This window comes from Phyllobates terribilis, unplaced genomic scaffold (genome assembly GCF_046119375.1).
Source record: "Phyllobates terribilis strain yellow unplaced genomic scaffold, ASM4611937v1 Scaffold_5__5_contigs__length_657084704, whole genome shotgun sequence".
In the NCBI taxonomy this organism is placed as follows: domain Eukaryota; kingdom Metazoa; phylum Chordata; class Amphibia; order Anura; family Dendrobatidae; genus Phyllobates; species Phyllobates terribilis.
The window spans coordinates 63,749,942-63,776,301 of record NW_027362765.1 but is presented as its reverse complement, the minus strand read 5'-3'; the positions used below and the strand labels follow the sequence as shown (position 1 = coordinate 63,776,301).

At 47.0% G+C, this 26,360-nt stretch overlaps 2 protein-coding genes across 4 annotated transcripts in view; one reads left to right on the top strand and one right to left on the bottom strand.

The window, feature by feature from the left end:
• LOC141272013 (gastrula zinc finger protein XlCGF66.1-like) overlaps nucleotides 1–7,393 on the bottom strand; it is a 36,662-nt gene extending 29,269 nt beyond the window's left edge. Inside the window, exons 1-2 of one of the 3 annotated variants that reach the window (XM_073682294.1) lie at nucleotides 7,310–7,385; nucleotides 1,941–2,080 (exon numbers count right to left, since the gene is read on the bottom strand). The gene's annotated coding sequence lies outside the window, so the exon portion shown is untranslated. Of the gene's footprint in view, nucleotides 1–1,940; nucleotides 2,081–7,309 lie in introns of all 3 variants that reach the window. The other 2 variants (XM_073682295.1, XM_073682293.1) reach the window with 2 other exon arrangements.
• LOC141271971 (uncharacterized) overlaps nucleotides 1–26,360 on the top strand; it is a 352,339-nt gene that overhangs the window by 266,605 nt on the left and 59,374 nt on the right. The gene's annotated exons all lie outside the window — the stretch shown is intronic.

The window sequence follows — 26,360 nt, the reverse complement described above, 5'->3', positions numbered from 1 at the left end:
ATCATCTCACTTTCCAATAATCCTAAATGCCTCTTTGACACATTTCACTCTCTCCTCAATCAAACAGCACAGGCCCCGACCACCGACCTCAGCGCTGACGATCTGGCCAATTATTTCAAAGAAAAAATTGACCATACCCGACAGGAAATTTTCTCCCAATCCCCAAATGTTATGCATGCTCCCCCCCCCACATTGTATCTTGCACACTTTCTGACTTCGAACCAGTCACGGAAGATGAAGTGATCAGGCTCCTTGCATCTTCTCGCCCTACCACCTACACCAGTGACCCTATTCCCTCACATCTCCTTCAGTCCCTTTCTCCAGCTGTCACCACTCACCTAACTAAAATTTTCAACCTCTCCCTCTCATCTGGTATCTTTCCCTCTTCTTTCAAACACGCCAGCATACATCCATTACTTAAAAAAACATCACTTGACCAGAACTGTACGGCCAACTACAGACCTGTTTCCAATCTTCCCTTTATCTCTAAACTCCTGGAACACCTGGTCCATTCCCTAGTCCTCTATCTCTCAGACAACTCTCTTCTTGACCCTTTACATTCTGGTTTCCGCTCTTTACATTCTACTGAAATTGCCCTCACTAAAGTCTCTAATGATCTACTAACAGCTAAATCTAATGGTCACTATTCCCTGCTGATTCTCCTGGATCTCTCTGCAGCATTCGACACTGTGGATCACCAGCTCCTCCTCACTATGCTCCGCACTATTGGCCTCAAGGACACTGTTCTCTCCTGGTTCTCCTCTCTCTCTGACCGTGTCTTTTGTCGGCTCCTCCTCCTCTCTCCTTCCCCTTACTGTCGGGGTTCCTCAAGGATCAGTCCTAGGCCCCCTTCTTTTCTCCTTATACACCGCTCCTATTGGACAAACAATCAGCAGATTCGGTTTTCAGTACCATCTTATGCTGATGACACCCAATTATACACCTCTGCTCCGGACATCACCCCTGCATTATTACAAAAGACCAGTGATTGTCTTTCTGCTGTGTCTAACATTATGTCCTCCCTCTATCTAAAACTGAATTTGTCAAAAACTGAACTACTCGTATTTCCTCCCTCCACTAACCTACCTATGCCTGATATTGCCATTTCCGTTTATGGGTCAATCATTACTCCCCAGCAACAAGCTCACTGTCTTGGGGTCATTTTTGATTCAGATCTTTCCTTCACTCCTCACATCAAATCACTTGCTCGTTCATGTCATCTACACCTCAAAACATCTCAAGAATCAGGACTTTTCTCACCTTTGACTCGGCAAAAACTCTTACTGTAGCTCTTATTCATTCTCATCTCGATGATTGCAAATCTCTACTAATCTGTCTCCCTCTAACTAAACTCTCAGCTCTCCAATCCGTCCTTAACGCAGCAGCCAGGATCATATTCCTCGCCAACCGCTACACCGATGCCTCTTCCCTGTACCATTCATTGCATTGGTTGCCCATCCAATATAGAGTTCAATATAAACTTATCAAGCTTACCCACAAAGCACTCCATGCTTCAGAACCACCATACATCTCCTCCCTTGTCTCAGTATACCACCCTACACGTGCCCTCCATTCTGCCAATGACTTAAAATGAAAATCCTCCATAATCCGAACTTCCCACTTCCGTCTCCAAGATTTCTTGCGTGCTGCGACAATTCTTTGGAATGCACTACCCAGGACAATATGATTAATTCCCAATACCCACAGTTTCAAGCGGACCCTAAAAACCCATTTCTTTAGACTGGCATATCGCCTCAACACACTATCTATCCCAGTTTTGGCCCTTATTAAAATCTTCTTCAATTTCAGGGTCATACCATCCATGCACTTAATAGCCTTGGTCAGGACTGTATACATAATGACTGGCGAACAGTCCATGTATTATTATTTATCCTATTTAGTATATCAAGGCTGTATTATACAATATATGTACATTTTACCTTTTGTGTCTCCCCCATTTCCTCATAGACAGTAAGCTTGCGAGCTGGGCCCTCACTCCTTTCGACATGAGATATGCTTATTCTGTATTGTCTGTATAAGTCCCCCCTAAAATTGTAAAGTGCTGCAGAATATGTTGGCGCTATAAAAATAAAAATTATTATTATTAGGTGGACTTTACAGTATCCAAACATTCCATCTGCAATACACCCAGTAACACATACAGAACAACTCCTGGTTCCCAAAGCACCAGAAACGTTTTCAGTCGAGTCAAGTGAGGAAGAAGAGGGCGCTTGATGTCACGAAACATCTTCCTCTCAAGAACCAGACTTTCTGTCAGCAACCTCAACTGAATCACAACTTGTAACACAAAGTGAACTGAATGATTTTGTTAGAGATTTGGATCTGCCCAAAAGTAAGGCTGAGCTCTTAGGTTCCAGGCTACAGCAGTGGAGTCTAGAGGGCGATGTTCGGATTTCTTTGTTCCACAACCGAGTTAAAGATCTTGCCCAAAACTTCTTCATGGAGGGCGATCTTGTGGCATGCAACAAAATCAACAGTCTAATGGAATCTCTGAATATATGTCATAGTCCAGAGGAATGGAGGCTCTTTATTGAGTTATCCAAAACAAGCCTAAAAGCTGTCTTGCTGCATGAAGGCAATGCGCTACCTTCAATTCCAGTTGGTTATGCAGTCCACATGAAAGAAACCTATGACAACATGAAACAGCTGTTGCAGTGCCTGAACTATGACCAACATTTGTGGTCCCTCTGTGGTGACTTAAATGTGGTTGCCCTCTTACTTGGTCTCCAGGGTGGACACAAAAAGTACTGCTGCTTTCTGTGTGAGTGGGATAGTTATGCAAGAGAATATCGCTACATTAAAAGAGACCTGCCTTTCTGACATCACTTCAGCCAGGAAGTTCAAATGTCCTGCATCCAGCACTTGTTGACCCACATAAGATTTTGATACCACCATTACATATCAAGTTAGGCCTAATGAAGAACTTTGTAATGGCAATGGATAAAAATGCAAAAGCATTGAAGTATCTCATTGATAAATTCCCAAGGTTGTATGAAGCAAAGATAAAGAAAGGAGTCTTTATTGGACCTCAGATTCGTAAGCTTCTTCAAGATGAGGCGATTCTCTGTATCTTGCAGGGCAATGAAAAGGCTGCATGGGTAGCATTCGCATTAGTGGTAACTAATTTTTTGGGAAACTCAAGAGCAGATAACTGTGAAGAGTTGGTGGAAAATCTCCTGAAACCTATAAGGATCTTGGCTGTAATATGTTCTTAAAGATTCATTTCTTACATTCGCATCTAGACTTTTTTCCACCAAACTGCGCGGCAGTGAGCGACGAGCATGGTGTGAGATTTCACCAAGATATTGCGGCTATGGAGAAAAAATATCAAGGAAAATGAAATCCATCAATGCTTGCAGATTACTGTTGGACAATTGTAGGAGATGATCCAATGTAGGAGTACAAGAGACAAGCAAAAAAAAGTTGTCGGTAAATGAGGAACACATTTTTTTGTGCAATTTCTGGAACTGTTTATAATTCGCAATAGTGTTTAGACAGGTTTTAGTTATTTGAATTGTTGCTAAGTTTCCTCTAAATAAATATCAGAAAAATGGCATAACAAAATATTCTGCATCTTTATATTTCCAAAAATAATAATGTTTCAAAGTACTGAAACTTTTATGCCTTAATTATATGTAGCAGTAAAAGGAAAACTCTTTTATATCATAAAAACAAGAGGCAAATAAAAATTGGCATTATTAGATTTGAATTCAGGATGTCAAAATCATTAAGAAATGGCTCATTTCATAACCTAACCTGACAACTTTTTGAAACTATGTAGAACAGTGTATCCTGATATAGTGACACAGACGGGAACACGTTCTGTTTCCTGGAATATGACCACAGCACTGAAGGGGTTAATGTGGCCTGCACCCAGTAATGGGGAATCTCGACATACCAACCACCCGTAGAGCCTCACATTAGATATATGGCTGTGGCATAATCCTAGCGTGCTAAAGGACTTGGTCCCCTGTTCCACTAGGAGTTAGCTTGTTTTATGTAGATCAGGTTACAGTGATGATTGAAAATTTGGGAACCTTCAGAATTTTCCATATTTCAATATAAATTTGACCTTAAACTACACCAGATTTTCAAGCAAATGATAAAACTAGTGTAGGGATTTACTTACTTTCAAGCAGGGTAACGTTCACACATACACGCAGTTTCTTGTCCAAACATGAAGGTTTATTAACTTCACAAATTCCAACAGAAAGTAATAAGAAAGAGTCCATACAGCAGGATGAGAGAACAGAGCTGTTCAGCTGCTCAATATTCAAAGTCCCATACTTGGCTTCCTTCAGAGTCTAAACAATATACATAGGTCCTCCACCTTGCACCCACAAATCCAAATGCCAAGGGTGTTTGCTCCCCTACTCCTAGACAAGGAGATGTGTTATATCGGATCGTCTTCCGAAATAAACTGAATTACAAAGTCTAATATGTTTTACTCATTTCTTTTACTTGGATCTGCTTATTCTTAAGACTTGTGGGAAAATCTGATGTAGTTTTCAGTTAAATTATTTCAGAAAAAATGAAAATTCTGAAGGGTTCACAAACCTTACACACCACTATATATCCTAGTGGTCAGAGAGACCCTGGCCTTTAGCCCACCAGGATTTAGCCATTTACCCCTCTTTCACACAGTCCCCGCTCCCTCATTACCGGTCCCCAGTGCAGAGTCCCGGTGCTTCCCCCAGGACTGAGTCCTGTCCCCTCTATCACACAGTCCCTGCTCCCTCATTACCGGTCCCCAGTGTAGAGTCCCGATGCTTCCCCCAGGACTGAGTCCTGTCCCCTCTATCACACAGTCCCTGCTCCCTCATTACCGGTCCCCAGTGAAGAGTCCCGGTGCTTCCCCCAGGACTGAGTCCTGTCCCCTCTATCACACAGTCCCTGCTCCCTCATTACCGGTCCCCAGTGCAGAGTCACGGTGCTTCCCCCAGGACTGAGTCCTGTCCCCTCTATCACACAGTCCCTGCTCCCTCATTACCGGTCCCCAGTGCAGAGTCCCGGTGCTTCCCCCAGGACTGAGTCCTGTCCCCTCTATCACACAGTCTCTGCTCCCTCATTACCGGTCCCCAGTGCAGAGTCCCGGTGCTTCCCCCAGGACTGAGTCCTGTCCCCTCTATCACACAGTCCCTGCTCCCTCATTACCGGTCCCCAGTGTAGAGTCCCGGTGCTTCCTCCAGGACTGAGTCCTGTCCCCTCTATCACACAGTCCCTGCTCCCTCATTACCGGTCCCCAGTGCAGAGTCCTGGTGCTTCCCCCCAGGACTGAGTCCTGTCCCCTCTATCACACAGTCCCTGCTCCCTCATTACCGGTCCCCAGTGCAGAGTCCCGATGCTTCCCCCAGGACTGAGTCCTGTCTCCTCTGTCACACAGTCCCTGCTCCCTCATTACCGGTCGCCAGTGCAGAGTCCCGGTACTACCCCCAGGACTGAGTCCTGTCCCCTCTATCACACAGTCCCTGCTCCCTCATTACCGGTCCCCAGTGCAGAGTCCCGATGCTTCCCCAAGGACTGAGTCCTGTCCCCTCTATCACACAGTCCCTGCTCCCTCATTACCGGTCCCCAGTGCAGAGTCACGGTGCTTCCCCCAGGACTGAGTCCTGTCCCCTCTATCACACAGTCCCTGCTCCCTCATTACCGGTCCCCAGTGTAGAGTCCCGGTGCTTCCTCCAGGACTGAGTCCTGTCCCCTCTATCACACAGTCCCTGCTCCCTCATTACCGGTCCCCAGTGCAGAGTCCTGGTGCTTCCCCCCAGGACTGAGTCCTGTCCCCTCTATCACACAGTCCCTGCTCCCTCATTACCGGTCACCAGTGCAGAGTCCCGATGCTTCCCCCAGGACTGAGTCCTGTCTCCTCTAAAACACAGTCCCTGCTCCCTCATTACCGGTCGCCAGTGCAGAGTCCCGGTACTTCCCCCAGGACTGAGTCCTGTCCCCTCTATCACACAGTCCCTGCTCCCTCATTACCGGTCCCCAGTGCAGAGTCCTGATGCTTCCCCCAGGACTGAGTCCTGTCCCCTCTATCACACAGTCCCTGCTCCCTCATTACCGGTCGCCAGTGCAGAGTCCCGGTGCTTCCCCCAGGACTGAGTCCTGTCCCCTCTATCACACAGTCCCTGCTCCCTCATTACCGGTCCACAGTGCAGAGTCCCGGTGCTTCCCCCAGGACTGAGTCCTGTCTCCTCTATCACACAGTCCCTGCTCCCTCATTACCGGTCCCCAGTGCAGAGTCCCGGTGCTTCCCCCAGGACTGAGTCCTGTCCCCTCTATCACACAGTCCCTGCTCCCTCATTACCGGTCCCCAGTGCAGAGTCCCGATGCTTCCCCCAGGACTGAGTCCTGTCCCCTCTATCACACAGTCCCTGCTCCCTCATTACCGGTCACCAGTGTAGAGTCCCGGTGCTTCCCCCAGGACTGAGTCCTGTCCCCTCTATCACACAGTCCCTGCTCCCTCATTACCGGTCCCCAGTGCAGAGTCCCGATGCTTCCCCCAGGACTGAGTCCTGTACCCTCTATCACACAGTCCCTGCTCCCTCATTACCGGTCGCCAGTGCAGAGTCCCGGTGCTTCCCCCAGGACTGAGTCCTGTCCCCTCTATCACACAGTCCCTGCTCCCTCATTACCGGTCCCCAGTGCAGAGTCCCGGTGCTTCCCCCAGGACTGAGTCCTGTCCCCTCTATCACACAGTCCCTGCTCCCTCATTACCGGTCCCCAGTGCAGAGTCCCGGTGCTTCCCCCAGGACTGAGTCCTGTCCCCTCTATCACACAGTCCCTGCTCCCTCATTACCGGTCACCAGTGTAGAGTCCCGGTGCTTCCCCCAGGACTGAGTCCTGTCCCCTCTATCACACAGTCCCTGCTCCCTCATTACTGGTCCCCAGTGTAGAGTCCCGGTGCTTCCCCCAGGACTGAGTCCTGTCCCCTCTATCACACAGTCCCTGCTCCCTCATTACCGGTCCCCAGTGCAGAGTCCCGGTGCTTCCCCCAGGACTGAGTCCTGTCCCCTCTATCACACAGTCCCTGCTCCCTCATTACCGGTCACCAGTGTAGAGTCCCGGTGCTTCCCCCAGGACTGAGTCCTGTCCCCTCTATCACACAGTCCCTGCTCCCTCATTACTGGTCCCCAGTGTAGAGTCCCGGTGCTTCCCCCAGGACTGAGTCCTGTCCCCTCTATCACACAGTCCCTGCTCCCTCATTACCGGTCCCCAGTGTAGAGTCCCGGTGCTTCCCCCAGGACTGAGTCCTGTCTCCTCTATCACACAGTCCCTGCTCCCTCATTACCTGTCACCAGTGCAGAATTCTTCACTTGCATGTGGCCACTTCCTGAAAATTCTAAAATGACTCCGCCCCTCCATGTGACTGATCACATGACTGTGACATCATCACAGGTCCTGTAATCACAGAGCAGCCATATATATAGCGTGTGGCTCTGCAGGGTTGAGCCTAGAATGTATGGGCTCCTTCCAGGTCCTGACTGCAGCCCATGCATTCTAGCTGGCTCATTAGTGAAGATGCTAGAATGTATGGGCTGTAGTCAGGACCTGACAGGAGCCCATAGATTCTGCTGGCTCCAATAATATATACCTGACAGGAGCCCATAGATTCTCCTGCCTCCAATAATATATACCTGACAGGAGCCCATACACTCTGCTGCCTCCAATAATATATACCTGACAGGAGCCCATACATTCTGCTACCTCCAATAATATATACCTGACAGGAGCCCATACATTCTCCTGTCTCCAATAATATATACCTGACAGGAGCCCATACATTCTCCTGTCTCCAATAATATATACCTGACAGGAGCCCATACATTCTCCTGTCTCCAATAATATATACCTGACAGGAGCCCATACATTCTCCAGCCTCCCATAATATATACCTGACAGGAGCCCATACATTCTGCTGCCTCCAATAATATATACCTGACAGGAGCCCATAGATTCTGCTGCCTCCAATAATATATACCTGACAGGAGCCCATACATTCTCCTGCCTCCAATAATATATACCTGACAGGAGCCCATACATTCTGCTGCCTCCAATAATATATACCTGACAGGAGCCCATAGATTCTGCTGCCTCCAATAATATATACCTGACAGGAGAACATAGATTCTGCTGCCTCCAATAATATATACCTGACAGGAGCCCATAGATTCTGCTGGCTCCAATAATATATACCTGACAGGAGCCCATACATTCTCCTGCCTCCAATAATATATACCTGACAGGAGCTCATACATTCTCCTGCCTCCAATAATATATACCTGACAGGAGCCCATAGATTCTCCTGCCTCCAATAATATATACCTGACAGGAGCCCATAGATTCTCCTGCCTCCAATAATATATACCTGACAGGAGCCCATACATTCTGCTGCCTCCAATAATATATACCTGACAGGAGAACATAGATTGTGCTGGCTCCAATAATATATACCTGACAGGAGCCCATACATTCTCCTGCCTCCAATAATATATACCTGACAGGAGCCCATACATTCTCCTGCCTCCAATAATATATACCTGACAGGAGCCCATACATTCACCTGCCTCTAATAATATATACCTGACAGGAGCCCATACATTCTGCTGCCTCCAATAATATATACCTGACAGGAGAACATAGATTCTGCTGGCTCCAATAATATATACCTGACAGGAGCCCATACATTCTCCTGCCTCCAATAATATATACCTGACAGGAGCCCATACATTCTCCTGCCTCCAATAATATATACCTGACAGGAGCCCATACATTCTCCTGCCTCCAATAATATATACCTGACAGGAGTCCACACATTCTCCTGCCTCCAATAATATATACCTGACAGGAGCCCATACACTCTCCTGCCTCCAATAATACATACCTGACAGGAGCCCATAGATTCTGCTGCCTCCAATAATATATACCTGACAGGAGCCCATACACTCTGCTGCCTCCAATAATACATACCTGACAGGAGCCCATACATTCTGCTGCCTCCAATAATATATACCTGACAGGAGCCCATACACTCTGCTGCCTCCAATAAAATATACCTGACAGGAGCCCATAGATTCTCCTGCCTCCAATAATAAATACCTGACAGGAGCCCATACACTCTGCTGCCTCCAATAATACATACCTGACAGGAGCCCATACATTCTGCTGCCTCCAATAATATATACCTGACAGGAGCCCATAGATTCTCCTGCCTCCAATAATATATACCTGACAGGAGCCCATAGATTCTGCTGGCTCCAATAATATATACCTGACAGGAGCCCATACATTCTCCTGCCTCCAATAATATATACCTGACAAGAGACCATACATTCTTCTGCCTCCAATAATATATGCCTGACAGGAGCCCATACATTCTCCTGCCTCCAATAATATATGCCTGACAGGAGCCCATACATTCTCCTGCCTCCAATAATATATACCTGACAGGAGCCCATACATTCTCCTTCCTCCAATATTAAAAACCTGACAGGAGCCCATACATTCTCCTGCCTCCAATAATATATACCTGACAGGAGCCCATACATTCTGTAACGGGTCTGGGAGTCGGAACCTCTGAGCTACTATACAAGGGGGCGGTCCTTGTAAGGGAGCGGGTGGCGACCAGGGAAGACGGGCAGGAAGTCACAGCAGGTGACCGGGACAGTCTCTGAGTGAACGGGCTGGAGATCACGGCAAGTGACCGGGGCAGTCTCTGGATGAACGGGCAGATGGTCACGGCAAGTGACCGGGGCAGTCTCTGAATGAACGGGCAGATGGTCACGGCAAGTGACCGGGGCAGTCTCTGAGTAAAGGGTTGGTGCGACCTGTGGTGGCTGATGATAGACGTGAGCTCCCAGGTGAGCAGGCGAGAGTCTCTGGATGAACGGGTGGTCACAGCATGTGACGGCGGAGCCTCCAGGAAGACCAACAGACAGGCGGCAGATGAGCGCTCCCAGGTGAGCGGGCAGAAGTCTCTGGACAGGCGGGTGGTCACAGCACGTGACGGCAGAGCCTCCAGGTAGGCTAGCAGACAGGCAGCAGATGTGTGCTCCCAGGTGAGCAGGCAAGCTGGTCCATAGACAGACTGACAGGAGTTGGAAGGCAGACCGTCGGACCTCAGGCAAGCAGGCAGGTGGCTGAAGTGCGCTCCCAGGTGAGCGGACAGGCTGGTCCTTAGACAGACTGACAGGAGTAGTAAGGCAGACCGTCGGACCTCAGACTAGCAGGCAGGAAGCAGATAATCAGGCAGGAATAAGACAGCAAGCTGGCAGGAATCTGGCAGGTATCTGGCAGGTAACTGGCAACGGGACCTGAGGGCTGAAGCAGAGTAGTGAACAGTGCAGCAACATTGCTCGGGCACCTCCATTTTGGAGGAGGTGCCTTATATATGGTGAAGTCCTCCGGCCATTGGCCGGGGACTCCTTAGGACGGCGCGCGCGGCCCCTTTAAGAGGGAGGGAGAGCGCGCGCCCTAAGCACAGTGGCCGGGAAGGAGCGCGCGCTGCCAGCAGAGCGGGAGGAGGACGCCGGGCACGGAGCAGAGAGGTGAGGGGAACAGCGTCCCTGCCTAGCAGAGGGCAGGGACGCCGGCGCTACACATTCTCCTGCGTCCAATAATATATACCTGACAGGAGCCCATACATTCTCCTGCCTCCAATAATATATACCTGACAGGAACCCATACATTCTCCTGCCTCCAATAATATATACCTGACAGAAACCCATAGATTCTGCTGCTTCCAATAATATATACCTGACAGGAGCCCATACATTCTCCTGCCTCCAATATTAAAAATCTGACAGGAGCCCATAGATTCTGCTATCTTCCAGAATGTATGGGCTCCTTCCAGGTCCTGACTACAGCCCATACATTCTAGCTGGCTCACTAGTGAAGACACTAGAATGTATGGGCTCCTTCCAGGTCCTGACTACAGCCCATACATTCTAGCTGGCTCATTAGTGAAGACGCTAGAATGTATGGGCTCCTTCCAGGTCCTGACTGCAGAACCTGGAAGGAGCCCATACATTCTAGCGTCTTCACTAGTGAGCCAGCTAGAATGTATGGGCTGTAGTCAGGACTTGGAAGGAGCCCATACATTCTGGAAGATAGCAGAATCTATGGGCTCCTGTCAGGTTTTTAATATTGGAGGCAGGAGAATGTATGGGCCCCTGTCAGGTATATATTATTGGAGACAGCAGAATGTATGGGCTCCTGTCATGTATATATTATTGGAGGCAGCAGAAAGTATGGCCTCCTGTCAGGTATATATTAATGGAGGCTTGAGAATGTATGGGCTCCTGTCAGGTCCTGACTACAGCCCATACATTCTAGCTGACTCACTAGTGAAGACGCTAGAATGTATGGGCTCCATCCAGGTCCTGACTACAGCCCATACATTCTAGCTAGCTCACTAGTGAGCCAGCTAGAATGTATGGGCTGTAGTCAGGACCTCCAGGACCTGGAAGGAGCCCATACATTGTAGCGTCTTCACTAGTGAGCCAGCTAGAATATATGGGCTGTAGTCAGGACCTGGAAGGAGCCCATACATTCTAGTGTCTTCACTAGTGAGCCAGCTAGAATGTATAAGCTGTAGTCAGGACCTGGAAGGAGCCCATACATTCTGGAAGATAGCAGAATCTATGGGCTCCTGTCAGGTTTTTAATATTGGAGGCAGGAAAATGTATGGGCTCCTGTCAGGTATATATTATTGGAGACAGCAGAATGTATGGGCTCCTGTCAGGTATATATTATTGGAGGCAGCAGAATGTATGGCCTCCTGTCAGGTATATAATATTGGAGGCAGGAGAATGTATGGGCTCCTGTCAGGTATATATTATTGGAGGCAGGAAAATGTATGGGCTCCTGTCAGGTATATATTATTGGAGGCAGGAGAATCTATGGGCTCTTGTCAGGTATATATTATTGGAGGCAGGAGAATGTATGGGCTCCTGTCAGGTATATATTAATGGAGACATGAGAATGTATGGGCTCCTGTCAGGTCCTGACTACAGCCCATACATTCTAGCTGGCTCATTAGTGAAGACGCTAGAATGTATGGGCTCCTTCCAGGTCCTGACTGCAGGACCTGGAAGGAGCCCATACATTCTAGCGTCTTCACTAATGAGCCAGCTAGAATGTATGGGCTGTAGTCAGGACCTGCAGGACCTGGAAGGAGCCCATACATTCTAGTGTCTTCACTAGTGAGCCAGCTAGAATGTATGGGCTGTAGTCAGGACCTGGAAGGAGCCCATACATTCTGGAAGATAGCAGAATGTATGGGCTCCTGTCAGGTATATATTATTGGAGGCAGCAGAATGTATGGGCTCCTGTCAGGTATATATTATTGGAGGCAGGAGAATGTATGGGCTCCTGTCAGGTATATATTATTGGAGGCAGGAGAATGTATGGACTCCTGTCAGGTATATATTATTGGAGGCAGCAGAATGTATGGGCTCCTGTCAGGTATATATTATTGGAGGCAGGAGAATGTATGGGCTCCTGTCAGGTATATATTATTGGAGGCAGGAGAATGTATGGGCTCCTGTCAGGTATATATTATTGGAGGCAGGAGAATGTATGGGCTCCTGTCAGGTATATATTATTGGAGGCAGGAGAATGTATGGGCTCTTGTCAGGTATATATTGTTGGAGGCAGGAGAATCTATGGGCTCCTGTCAGGTATATATTATCGGAGGCAGGAGAATGTATGGGCTTCTGTCAGGTATATATTATTGGAGACAGGAGAATGTATGGGCTCCTGTCAGGTATATATTATTGGAGGCAGCAGAATGTATGGGCTCCTGTCAGGTATATATTATTGGAGGCAGCAGAATGTATGGGCTCCTGTCAGGTATATATTGTTGGAGGCAGCAGAATGTATGGGCTCCTGTCTGGTTTATATTATTGGAGGCAGCAGAATGTATGGGCTCCTGTCAGTTATATATTATTGGAGGCAGGAGAATGTATGGGCTCCTGTCAGGTATATATTATTGGAGGCAGGAGAATGTATGGGCTCCTGTCAGGTATATAGTATTGGAGGCAGCAGAATGTATGGGCTCCTGTCAGGTATATATTATTGGAGGCAGGAGAATCTATGGGCTCCTGTCAGGTATATATTAATGGAGGCATGATAATGTATGGGCTTCTGTCAGGTTTTTATTACTGGAGGCAGGAGAATGTATGGGCTCCTGTCAGGTATATATTATTGGAGGTAGGAGAATGTATGGGCTCCTGTCAGGTATATATTATTGGAGGTAGGAGAATCTATGGGCTCCTGTCAGGTATATATTAATGGAGGCATGAGAATGTATGGGCTCCTTCCAGGTATATATTATTGGAGGCAGAAGAATCTATGGGCTCCTCTCAGGTATATATTATTTGAGGCAGGAGAATGTATGGGCTCCTGTCAGGTATATATTATTGGAGGCAGGAGAATCTATGGGCTCCTCTCGGGTATATATTATTGGAGGCAGGAGAATGTATGGGCTCCTGTCAGGTATGTATTATTGGAGGCAGGAGAATGTATGTGCTCCTGTCAGGTATATATTATTGCAAGCAGGAGAATGTATGGGCTCCAGTCAGGTATATATTATTGGAGGCAGGAGAATGCATGGGCTCCTGTCAGGTATGTATTATTGGAGGCAGGAGAATGTATGTGCTCCTGTCAGGTATATATTATTGCAAGCAGGAGAATGTATGGGCTCCAGTCAGGTATATATTATTGGAGGCAGGAGAATGTATGGGCTCCTGTCAGGTATATATTATTGGAGGCAGGAGAATGTATGGGCTCCTGTCAGGTATATATTATTGGAGGCAGGAGAATGTATGGGCTCCTGTCAGGTATATATTATTGGAGGCAGGAGAATCTATGGGCTCCTGTCAGGTATATAGTATTGGAGGCAGCAGAATGTATGGGCTTCTGTCAGGTTTTTATTACTGGAGGCAGGAGAATGTATGGGCTCCTGTCAGGTATATATTATTGGAGGTAGGAGAATGTATGGGCTCCTGTCAGGTATATATTATTGGAGGTAGGAGAATCTATGGGCTCCTGTCAGGTATATATTAATGGAGGCATGAGAATGTATGGGCTCCTTCCAGGTATATATTATTGGAGGCAGCAGAATCTATGGGCTCCTCTCAGGTATATATTATTGGAGGCAGGAGAATGTATGGGCTCCTGTCAGGTATATATTATTGGAGGTAGGAGAATCTATGGGCTCCTGTCAGGTATATATTAATGGAGGCATGAGAATGTATGGGCTCCTTCCAGGTATATATTATTGGAGGCAGAAGAATCTATGGGCTCCTCTCAGGTATATATTATTGGAGGCAGGAGAATGTATGGGCTCCTGTCAGGTATATATTATTGGAGGCAGGAGAATCTATGGGCTCCTCTCGGGTATATATTATTGGAGGCAGGAGAATGTATGGGCTCCTGTCAGGTATGTATTATTGGAGGCAGGAGAATGTATGTGCTCCTGTCAGGTATATATTATTGCAAGCAGGAGAATGTATGGGCTCCAGTCAGGTATATATTATTGGAGGCAGGAGAATGTATGGGCTCCTGTCAGGTATATATTATTGGAGGCAGGAGAATCTATGGGCTCCTCTCGGGTATATATTATTGGAGGCAGGAGAATGTATGGGCTCCTGTCAGGTATGTATTATTGGAGGCAGGAGAATGTATGTGCTCCTGTCAGGTATATATTATTGCAAGCAGGAGAATGTATGGGCTCCAGTCAGGTATATATTATTGGAGGCAGGAGAATGTATGGGCTCCTGTCAGGTATATATTATTGGAGGCAGGAGAATGTATGGGCTCCTGTCAGGTATATATTATTGGAGGCAGGAGAATGTATGGGCTCCTGTCAGGTATATATTATTGGAGGCAGGAGAATCTATGGGCTCCTGTCAGGTATATAGTATTGGAGGCAGCAGAATGTATGGGCTTCTGTCAGGTTTTTATTACTGGAGGCAGGAGAATGTATGGGCTCCTGTCAGGTATATATTATTGGAGGTAGGAGAATGTATGGGCTCCTGTCAGGTATATATTATTGGAGGTAGGAGAATCTATGGGCTCCTGTCAGGTATATATTAATGGAGGCATGAGAATGTATGGGCTCCTTCCAGGTATATATTATTGGAGGCAGCAGAATCTATGGGCTCCTCTCAGGTATATATTATTGGAGGCAGGAGAATGTATGGGCTCCTGTCAGGTATATATTATTGGAGGTAGGAGAATCTATGGGCTCCTGTCAGGTATATATTAATGGAGGCATGAGAATGTATGGGCTCCTTCCAGGTATATATTATTGGAGGCAGAAGAATCTATGGGCTCCTCTCAGGTATATATTATTGGAGGCAGGAGAATGTATGGGCTCCTGTCAGGTATATATTATTGGAGGCAGGAGAATCTATGGGCTCCTCTCGGGTATATATTATTGGAGGCAGGAGAATGTATGGGCTCCTGTCAGGTATGTATTATTGGAGGCAGGAGAATGTATGTGCTCCTGTCAGGTATATATTATTGCAAGCAGGAGAATGTATGGGCTCCAGTCAGGTATATATTATTGGAGGCAGGAGATTGTATGGGCTCCTGTCAGGTATATATTATTGGAGGCAGGAGAATGTATGGGCTCCTGTCAGGTATATATTATTGGAGGCAGGAGAATGTATGGGCTCCTGTCAGGTATATATTATTGGAGGCAGGAGAATCTATGGGCTCCTGTCAGGTATATAGTATTGGAGGCAGCAGAATGTATGGGCTTCTGTCAGGTTTTTATTACTGGAGGCAGGAGAATGTATGGGCTCCTGTCAGGTATATATTATTGGAGGTAGGAGAATGTATGGGCTCCTGTCAGGTATATATTATTGGAGGTAGGAGAATCTATGGGCTCCTGTCAGGTATATATTAATGGAGGCATGAGAATGTATGGGCTCCTTCCAGGTATATATTATTGGAGGCAGCAGAATCTATGGGCTCCTCTCAGGTATATATTATTGGAGGCAGGAGAATGTATGGGCTCCTGTCAGGTATATATTATTGGAGGCAGGAGAATCTATGGGCTCCTCTCGGGTATATATTATTGGAGGCAGGAGAATGTATGGGCTCCTGTCAGGTATGTATTATTGGAGGCAGGAGAATGTATGTGCTCCTGTCAGGTATATATTATTGCAAGCAGGAGAATGTATGGGCTCCAGTCAGGTATATATTATTGGAGGCAGGAGAATGTATGGGCTCCTGTCAGGTATATATTAATGGAGGTAGCAGAATCTATGGGCTCCTGTCAGGTATATATTATTGGAGGCAGGAGAATGTATGGGCTCCTGTCAGGTATATATTATTGGAGGCAGGAGAATGTATGGGCTCCTGTCAGGTATATATTATTGGAAGTAGGAGAATGTATGGGCTCCTGTCAGGTATATATTATTGTAGACAGGAGAATCTATGGGCTCCTGTCAGGTATATATTATTGGAGGCAGGAGAATGTATGGGCTCCTGCTAGATATATATTATTGGAGTGATGATCTCTTCCCAGGTATATGTTAATGAAGCTATCAGAATGTAGCCTGCAATGTATGGTCTCCTTCCAGGTCTTGACTGCAGCCCATACATTCTAGCCGTTTCACTGTTAAAGACACTAAGATGGAAGGGCTCCTGGTGGTATATAATAGTGAAGTCATCACAATATATTGGCTCCTGCCAGGTATACAATAGAACATCAGAATCAGGGCCGTAACGTACACGGCGGACAAGGGGCTCGCCGGCGCCAGCCCCTATCTCACCTGAATGTGCATCCTCGAACACATATTCAGCTGAAGTGTATTGCAGCGCAAAAACTTGCCGGATCCGTGCTCCGCAATACATGCTGCTGGCCAATCAGAGGCGTCCGGGGGCGCATGGCAGTGACGTTATGTGCTCCTGTCAAAATCAACCAAGATCAGCTGCCAGCTTCAGATGTGGACGCCGCACAGCATGGTGAGTGCTAAGAAGGTGAGTAGGAGCGTTTATTGTTTTTTTCTGTGTATTGACCAACAGCGGGGCCATATATCTGGATGGGGGCCCAGGGTGAGGGCCATATACTAGGGTGAGGGCCATATTCTAGGATGGGGCCATATACCAAGATGAGGGCCATACACCAGGATGGGGAATATAAACCAGGATGAGGGCCATATACCAGGATGGGGTCCTGGATGAGGGCCATATACCAGGATGGGGCACATATTTCAGAATGGGCTGTGCATTATACTATATAGAGGACTATAGGCTGTGCATTATACTACATCCATGACTATAGGGTGTGCATTATACTGTATGGTGGATTATTGAGGGTGCATTATACTATATGGAGGAGTATAGGGAGTGCATTATACAATAGGGAGGACTATGGGCTGTGCATTATACTGTATGGAGTACTATGGGGTTCATTATAGTGTATGGAGGAGTATGGGGAGTGCATTATACTATAAGTAGGAGCAAAATACTGTAGGGGGGACTATGGGGCACTATGACTTCTGTGTTCACCCCTGGGGAGTGTAATGCTTTGCTTTTTTTTCTATACAGTAAAGAACAGCACCAGAATGGGGGATATATACCGTATATACCAGTATGGGGCTGTAAGATAAGGGGCCATGATGAGGGACATATATACCAGATGGAAGTCATATATATATATATATATATATATATATATATATATATATATATATTATTTCGTTTATTTTATTTTTTTTCCTGGGTGGGGGATGGTCCAAATCTTGCACTAGGCCCATCAGACTTTAGTTATGCCTCTGATCAGAATGTATGGGTTCCTGTTCAGGATATGTTAGTGAGCAGAGATGAGCGAATGTTTCAATGTTCGGGTCAGATTACGATTGTCGAATTTGCATAATTCGCCGAACATTGACGAACGTCATAGGATTCAAACGCATACACAACACCTTCAAACTGGTCCCAAAGCTGCCAAAACGCATCAAATTAGGGGCAGACACCAGGAAAGTGCCATCAATTGACCCAGAGTACAAGTACTATAATTATTATTATTACAGCGACATTTATTCTGTGGCGCTTTTCATGTGAAAAGGAGTCACTGACTGGTACAAGAGAAGAGAGGACCCTGCCTGCGAGGGCTCACAGTCTACAAGGGATGGGTGAGGATACAGTAGGTGAGGGTAGAGCTGGTCATGCAGGGGTATGGTGGAGCGAGGACCCTGCCTGCGAGGGCTCACAGTCTACAAGGGATGGGTGAGGATACAGTAGGTGAGGGTAGAGTGGGTCGTGCAGCGGTATGCTGGAGCGAGGGTTACTGCAGGTTGTAGGCTTGTCAGAAGAGGTGGGTCTTCAGCTTCCTTTTCAAGGTTTCCAGGGTAAGTGACAGTCTGATGTGTTGGGGTACAGAGTTACACAGTAGGGGAGAAGTACGGGACAAATCTTGTGTGCGATTGTGGCAAGAAGAGATAAGAGGGAAGTAAAGAAGATCTTGGAAGGATGGGCAGTTGCGTGCAGGGAGACTAGGTCACACATGTATGGAGGAGACAGGTTTTCGATGGCTTGGTATGCCAAACTTAGGCTTTTCAACTGGAGTCTCTGGGCAACGGGGAGCCAGCGCAGAAAGAGGAGAGAAGCCGGGGAATAGCGGGATGACGTGGATTAGCTGGCCAGCACAGTTTAGGATAGATTGGAGGGGTGCGAGAGTGGTAGAAGGGAGGCCACAGAGTAGGAGCTTGCAGTAATCGAGGCGGGAGAGGATGAGGTCATGCACTTGTGTTTTTGTATATTCATGGTTGAGGAATGTGTGGATACCAGAGATATTTTGGAATTGTAGTCGGCAACAAGTGGAAAGGGCTTGGATCTGACGTTTCAAGGACAGATCAGAGTGGGCAGCCATTGACTTTGATGGATAGGTCAGTTGGGGGGGGGGTGAATGAGATGGTGGAAAGATGATGAATTTGGTTTTAACCATGTAAAGTTTTATAAATCTAGCAGAGAAGAAAGCTGAAATAGCGGACAGACATTGTGGGATTCTGGTTAGTATGGTAGTATGGAGGAGATATCAGGTCCAGAGAGGTAGATCTGTGTGTCATCAACATAGAGGTGATACTAAAAGCCTTGAGACTGTAGGAGGTGTCCCAGGCCGAAGGCGTAGATGGAGAAAAGCAGGGGTCCTAGAACTGAATCTTGGGGGACACCGACAAGAGGTAGAGGTGGTGTGTGAATGGGAGACACTGAATGGCCGGTCGGTTAGGTATGAAGAGATCCAAGCTAGGGCCAAGTCGGTGATGCAGAGACAGCGGTACACTTTGTAGATGAGGGCCAGAAAGAATATGTGCTCCAGTGGATGACAAGCGTAGCATCAAGTGGCCTGTGCTCTTCTTCCTCCACCTTAACATCACACACAGTACAGTCCTCAGAGGTGGCACCCCAATTACCCTTGTTTTCCCCCGCGTCACAACTCTCCAACTGCTCAACTGACTGTGGGGAACTACAAATAGGCGAGTCTGCAGAACTGTGCACACTTTCTATTCCGGGGAATCAGAGGTGTGATACAAAGCTTCACAGACTCAAGAGAAGGGGAAAGCATGTGTAGTAATGCCCAAATTTTTTTTCAGTTGATCCAGGCCCGGACGAAGTAGGATCCGAACAGAATCCAAACCCTCGTCATCAGACGTTAACCCCTGGGGGAGGGCATGGATGGGTTGGAGAACGAAACAAATACACACCAGAACATGGAAAACTAAACTAATATACAGCAGGGGTTGGAAAACTAAACTACTAAACAGCTAGGTTTGGAGAACTAAAGTACTACACACCAGAAGATGGAGAACCAAACTAATAGACAACAGAGATTGGAGAACTAAACTACTAAACAGCTAAGGTTGGAGAATGAAACAAATGCACACCAGAACATGACAAACTAAACTACTAGGCAACAGGGGTTGGAAAACTAAACTACTAAACAGCTATGGTTGGAGAGCTAAACTACTACACACCAGGGGATGGAGAAAAGGACCACTAGACATCAAGGTGTCACTAGACAGCAAGTGTTGGAATCCTCAAGGCTTGTGGGACAAACCTCTATATCTAACACTTCGTCCGATGCCTGTGCCTCCTCTAGGGCCTCCACCTGCACCCTCAATCTCTGCCTTAATGAGACACATGTTCCAACAGTGCAGAAAGAATCCCCCCACCTCCGTACTGCGCAGCCATGGTTCACCGCAATCAGGCAGTGTTAAAATGAATATGCCTTGGAGATCACAGTCATACAGCTGAAGAGTTGTGGACAGCTCTCCAGCCCGAGTTTGAGCAATGGCTGTCTCCACTGAACCTGGAGCAAGGGAAGGTCGTGTGCAATAAAGGTGCAAACCTGGTGGCGACCCTACACCGGGGCAACCTCACACACCGGGGCAACCTCACACACGTGCCTTGCATGTCTTGCATCCTTTACCTGATGGTACAGCAATTTCTCCGCCACTATCCCGGCCTGGATGCGCTGCTGCAGAAACCACGGTTGGTGTGTGCTCATTTAAAAATATAAAAACAGTAGGATCTTTAGTATAAAAACCAGACTCGCCAATGTAACCTCTTAATCCTCGCAAGCTTCAACACAATGTTCACAAGGTAGACAGCAGCAGTGATCGGTCACCTAGACGAGCAAACTCCTTCATGATGACAGAGGCCACTATCTCCTTAGCTTGCTGTTGGTACTTTTCTGTGGGAATGAGCTGGTCTCCAACCAGTCAGGAATATCCAGTAAATGGCGCACCATGGTTTGGTATTAGCACCCAATACCAGAAATGAAGCCACCCACAATTTCCGTATCTCAGGAATTTTAGTTGGTAGAATGGCTGCCCAAATATTAGTTTCTCACAAAGGAGCTGAAGACACTGAGTGGCAGTAGGTGCAAGTTACTCCAGCATGTTAGACCGAAGATTACGAAAGGGAATATAGCGGGAGATTAATTCAGAGATGTACGGAGGAGAAAGGTTATGGATGGCTTTGTAGGTCAGTGTTAGTAGTTTGAACTGGATAAGCTGGGCAATTGGGAACCAGTGAATGGATCTTATAGATTGCAATGTTATAGATTGCTGGAGCCAGTCCACAGTAAAAAAGTAGCCATAGAGTGTCCGGGAACCTTGGCCAGGGATGCTTCTCGGCAGGGTTGCACGGGCCCACCAGAGAACCGGAGACTCCCCCGGTGGGCCCTGGCTTCTCCTTCAGGAGAGTTCATAATGCAAACCTTAAAGCTGCTATGGGGCTCTTGAGCAGGGGAGAAAGGTGGGCCCTCAGAATCAAATCCTCTAGTGGGCCCACTGTTCTTCAGTCGGACATTGCTTCTTGGTGACAATTGTATTTCACCACAGCCATATTATTTAGCTTGGTGAAAGTCCTTTAATGCAGCTTCTTCCATAAGCAATGACAGCCCGTCCAACATCAGCTCACACTTCTTGGTGGTGCTTCTACACACAAAGATGTTTCTTTGCGCCTTGAATTTCATGACTACAGAGTTGGGCAATGGCCTGATCTAAAATGCGTTTTCAGAAATAACATGCATAAGCAAAGCCACTGAAGGTCATCATTAAGCGAAACTCATACAGCTTTCCCACAGACTTCCAAGAAAGCCAAGACTTCCCTGTCCTCACTAAGAGGACGACTGTCCATGCTCTCCTCTTCCTCATTATCACCCAATCCGCCTTGAGATAAGATGAGGCTGGGCTGTGTAGCATCACCCTGTATAGTTCCTTGCTCTGCCTGCAAGGCCTTGTCTTTGTGAGCTGCGAGCGTTTCAGTAGACAGAGAAGCGGGATGATGATGCTAATTAGGGCGTCATCGCCCTCACCATCTTGGTGGAATCCTCAAAGTTTTGGAGACAACACAGATGTCAAACATCCATCCCCACTCATCAGCTGTTATGTGTGGAGGCTGACCTGAATTCCAACGAGTATGTTGAAGCTGGCACTCAACAACTGCCCTCTGCTGCTCACAAATCCTTCCCAACATCTGCAATGTTGATTTCCAACGTATGGTCACATCGCACACCAGTCGGTGAGCTGGAAGCTGCAAACACTGCTGAAGCACTGCCAGGGTGGCGAAAGCTGTAGCTGACTTTCTAAAATGGGCACACGCGCGGCATTTTCATGAGCAGCTCTGGCAGATCTGGGCAATTTTTGAGAAACCGCTGAATCATTAAGTTGAGCACATTTAGTGCTCGCTCAACACTAATGGGTACCCTTGTCTGGAGAACAATATCATCACCAAATAATTAGAAGATGAAATGTAGCCTGCTTTATATACCACAGTACAAAGAAAACCAATTTTGATTATATCATGTGTACTCCTGTGACAATATCTGTACCAAAGAATTAATTTCACTAGATATAGAACTAGTATAATGGGGACCAACACCTACTACAGCGAATCCAGCAAATGAAGACCCAACCAGGAGTGTTCACATTTCAAAAAATTAGAGCCTGACACCAGGGCCGGCTCCAGGTTTTTTTGGGCCCTGGGCGAAAGAGTCTCAGTGGGCCCCTTTAACACATACCACGATTCATGATGCACAGATACCGCAGAGAAATTATATATTGTAAATTCTACAATAGCTCAGAAACCGGCGAATCGCTTCATACAGGATACTGGCCCCCATATAACGCTCCATACAGAATACTGGCCCCCATATAACGCTCCATGCAGGCTGTGCCCCCACATAATGCTCCATGCATGCTGTGCCCCCACATAATGCCTCATGCAGGCTGTTCCCCACACATAATGGCCCATGCAGGCTGCCCCCCCCCCATATACAGTTATATGAAAAAGTTTGGGCACCCCTATTAATCTTAAGCTTAATGTTTTATAAAAATTGGTGTTTTTGCAACAGCTATTTCAGTTTGATATATGTAATAACTGTTGGACACAGTAATGTTTCTGCCTTGAAATGAGGTTTATTGTACTAACTGAAAATGTGCAATCTGCATTCAAGCAAAATTTGACAGGTGCATAAGTATGGGCACCTCACCAGAAAAGTGACAGTAATATTTAGTAGATCCTCCTTTTGCAAAAATAACAGCCTCTAGTCGCTTCCTGTAGCTTTTAATGAGTTCCTGGATGAAGGTATTTTTGACCATTCCTCTTTACAAAACAATTCCAGTTCAGTTAAGTTTGATGGTCGCCGAGCATGGACAGCCCTCTTCAAATGATCCCACAGATGTTCAATGATATTCAGGTCTGGGGACTGGGATGGCCATTCCAGAACATTGTAATTGTTCCTCTGCATGAATGCCTGAGTAGATTTGGAGCGGTGTTTTGGATCATTGTCTTGCTGAAAGATCCATCCCCTGCGTAACTTCAACTTTATCACTGATTCTTGAACATTATTGTCAAGAATCTCCTGATACTGAGTGGAATCCATGCATCCCTCAACTTTAACAAGATTCCCGGTGCCGGCATTGGCCACACAGCCCCAAAGCATGATGGAACCTCCACCAAATTTTACTGTGGGTAGCAAGTGTACCCGTGTGGAGATCAATATCTGCACCAAAAAATTAATTTCACTAAAGTTTTTATAATTATATTTATATATTAAAGTTATTATAATAGACACCAAAACCTCTTCCACTACAGCCAACCCAGCAGATGGAGAATCAATCAGGAGTGCACCATCCTCTCCAGTCGTTCATGTGTCAGACTTGTGCCTGGTGCATGAGCTGGTCTAAAAAATGTGTGAAATGACTCACAGAAATTGCTTCTGCCACTTACACTACTGCTGCTACTAATATTTTTGCGTTGATAAATTGACATGCCAAGTTGGAAGTGTAGAGCTGCAATGCATTCTGTGTGCCTCATTGCTGTCTTGGGAAAAAACACTCTTAAGGTTGTGTAAAAACGTGTTTCGATACTCCAGTATTCGAGGGTCCTTTTTCAGGGCGGGAAGCATGTGGCAAAATTTACTCTTATAATATGGATCGAACAGAATTACAAGCCAGTAGTCAGCATTGTTTAGAATCATAACTATACGGGGATCATGTTGCAGATAGTGCAGCAAGAAGGCACTCATATGTTGGGCTCTTCCAAGAGGTTCAAGCCCATGCTGTGTTGGTGACTGGGTAATTCTGAAGCTTGTTTCCTCTGTCCCCTCCCACCAAACACGAACAGAGGGGATGATTATCCTCTTCATGTTCTGACTGTGAACCACCCTCCCTTGGAACCCTGAGATGACCCCCAGTGTATGACGTTAGTAACAGAAGAAAGTATTTTAGTGTGGATGAGGCCTCTATAACATAGCAGATATGCTCTAAACTACACTGCTCAAAAAAATAAAGGGAACACTTAAACAACAGAATAGAACTCCAAATAAATCAAACTTCTGTGAAATCAAACTATCCACTTGAAGCAACACTGATTGACAATCAATTTCACATGCTGTTGTGCAAATGGAATAGACAATAGATGGAAATTATTGGCAATTATCAAGACGCACTCAATAAAGGAGTGGTTCTGCAGGTGGGGACCACAGACCACATCTCAGTACCAATGCTTTCTGGCTGATGTTTTGGTCACTTTTGAATGTTGATTGTTCTTTCACTCTCGTGGTAGCATGAGACGGACTCTACAGCCCACAAAAGTTGCTCAAGTAGTGTAGCTCATCCAGGATAGCACATCAATGCGAGCTGTGGCAAGAAGGTTTGCTATGTCTGTCAGCGTAGTGTCCAGAGGCTGGAGGTGATACCAGGAGACAGGCAAGTACACACCAGGAGACGTGGAGGGGGCCGTAGGAGGGCCACAACCCAGCAGCAGAACCGCTACCTCCGCCTTTGTTTTAGGAGGAACAGGAGGCGTACTGCCAGAGCCCTGCAAAATGACCTCCAGCAGGCCACAAATGTGCATGTGTCTGCACAAACGGTTAGAAACCAACTCCATGAAGGTGGTATGAGGGCCCGACCTCCACAGATGGGGGTTGTGCTCACAGTCCAACACCGTGCAAGACGTTTGGCATTTGCCACAGAACACCAGGATTGGCAAAGTCGCCACTGGCGCCCTGTGCTCTTCACAGATGAAAGCAGGTTCACACTGAGCACATGTGACAGAGTCTGGAGACGCCGTGGAGAGTGATCTGCTACCTGCAACATCCTTCAGCATGATCGGTTTATCAATGGTGTGGGGTGGCATTTTTTTTTGGAGGGCCACACAGCCCTCCATGTGCTCGCCAGAGGTAGCCTGACTGCCATTAGGTACTGAGATTACATCCTCAGACCCCTTGTGAGACCATATGCTGGTGCGGTTGGCCCTGGGTTCCTCCTAATGCAGGACAATGCCAGACCTCATGAGGCTGGAGTGTGTCAGCAGTTCCTGCAAGATGAAGGCATTGAAGCTATGGACTGGCCCGCCCGTGCCCCAGACCTGAATCCGGTTGAGCACATCTGAGACATCATGTCTCGCTCCATCCTCCAATGTCACGTTGCACCACAGACTGTCCAGGAGTTGGCGGATGCTTTAGTCCAGGTCTGGGAGGAGATCCCACAGGAGACCATCCGCAACCTCATCAGGAGCATGCCCAGGCATCGTAGGGAGGTCATACAGGCACGTGGAGGCCACATACAATACTGAGCCTCATTTTGATTTGTTTTAAGGACATTACATCAAAGTTGGATCAGCCTGTAGTGTGTTTTTGCACTTTAATTTTGGGGGTGACTCCAAATCCTGGCCTCCATCGGTTAATAAATTTGATTTCCATTGATGATTTTTGTGTGATTTTGTTGTCAGCACATTCAACTTTGTACAGAACAAAGTATTCAATGAGAATATTTCATTCATTCAGATCTAGGATGGGTTATTTGAGTGCTCCCTTTATTTTTTTGAGCAGTGTATTTCAAACTGAGACGCACATCTCCGGTTATATTCTAGATAACTGCCTTTCTGCTCTGCTATCTGCAGCATGTGGTCGGCGGCACAGCACGCACTCTCTAGTACAGTCCTCACGTGTGGTCAAGGGCACAGCAGGCACTCTAGTACCGTCCTCACGTGTGGTCAAGGGCACAGCAGGCACTCTCTAGTACCGTCCTCACGTGTGGTCAAGGGCACAGCAGGCACTCTCTAGTACCGTCCTCACGGTAGTCTGAGGCACGGCCGGCACAATCTAGTAACGTCCTCACGGTGGTCTGAGGCACGGTAGGCACAATCTAGTAACGTCCAGTCCTATGGATGTCGCTGGTCTTCATCCGACACAATCATCCTCCTCTGCTTCTTGTGGACTACACATCCAACGTCAGCCACACAGCCTCTGCCATCAAGCTCCTGCGCAGGCACACTTCTCTGCTCTGTGCGGAGAAAAGGCAGAGAGAAGTGCG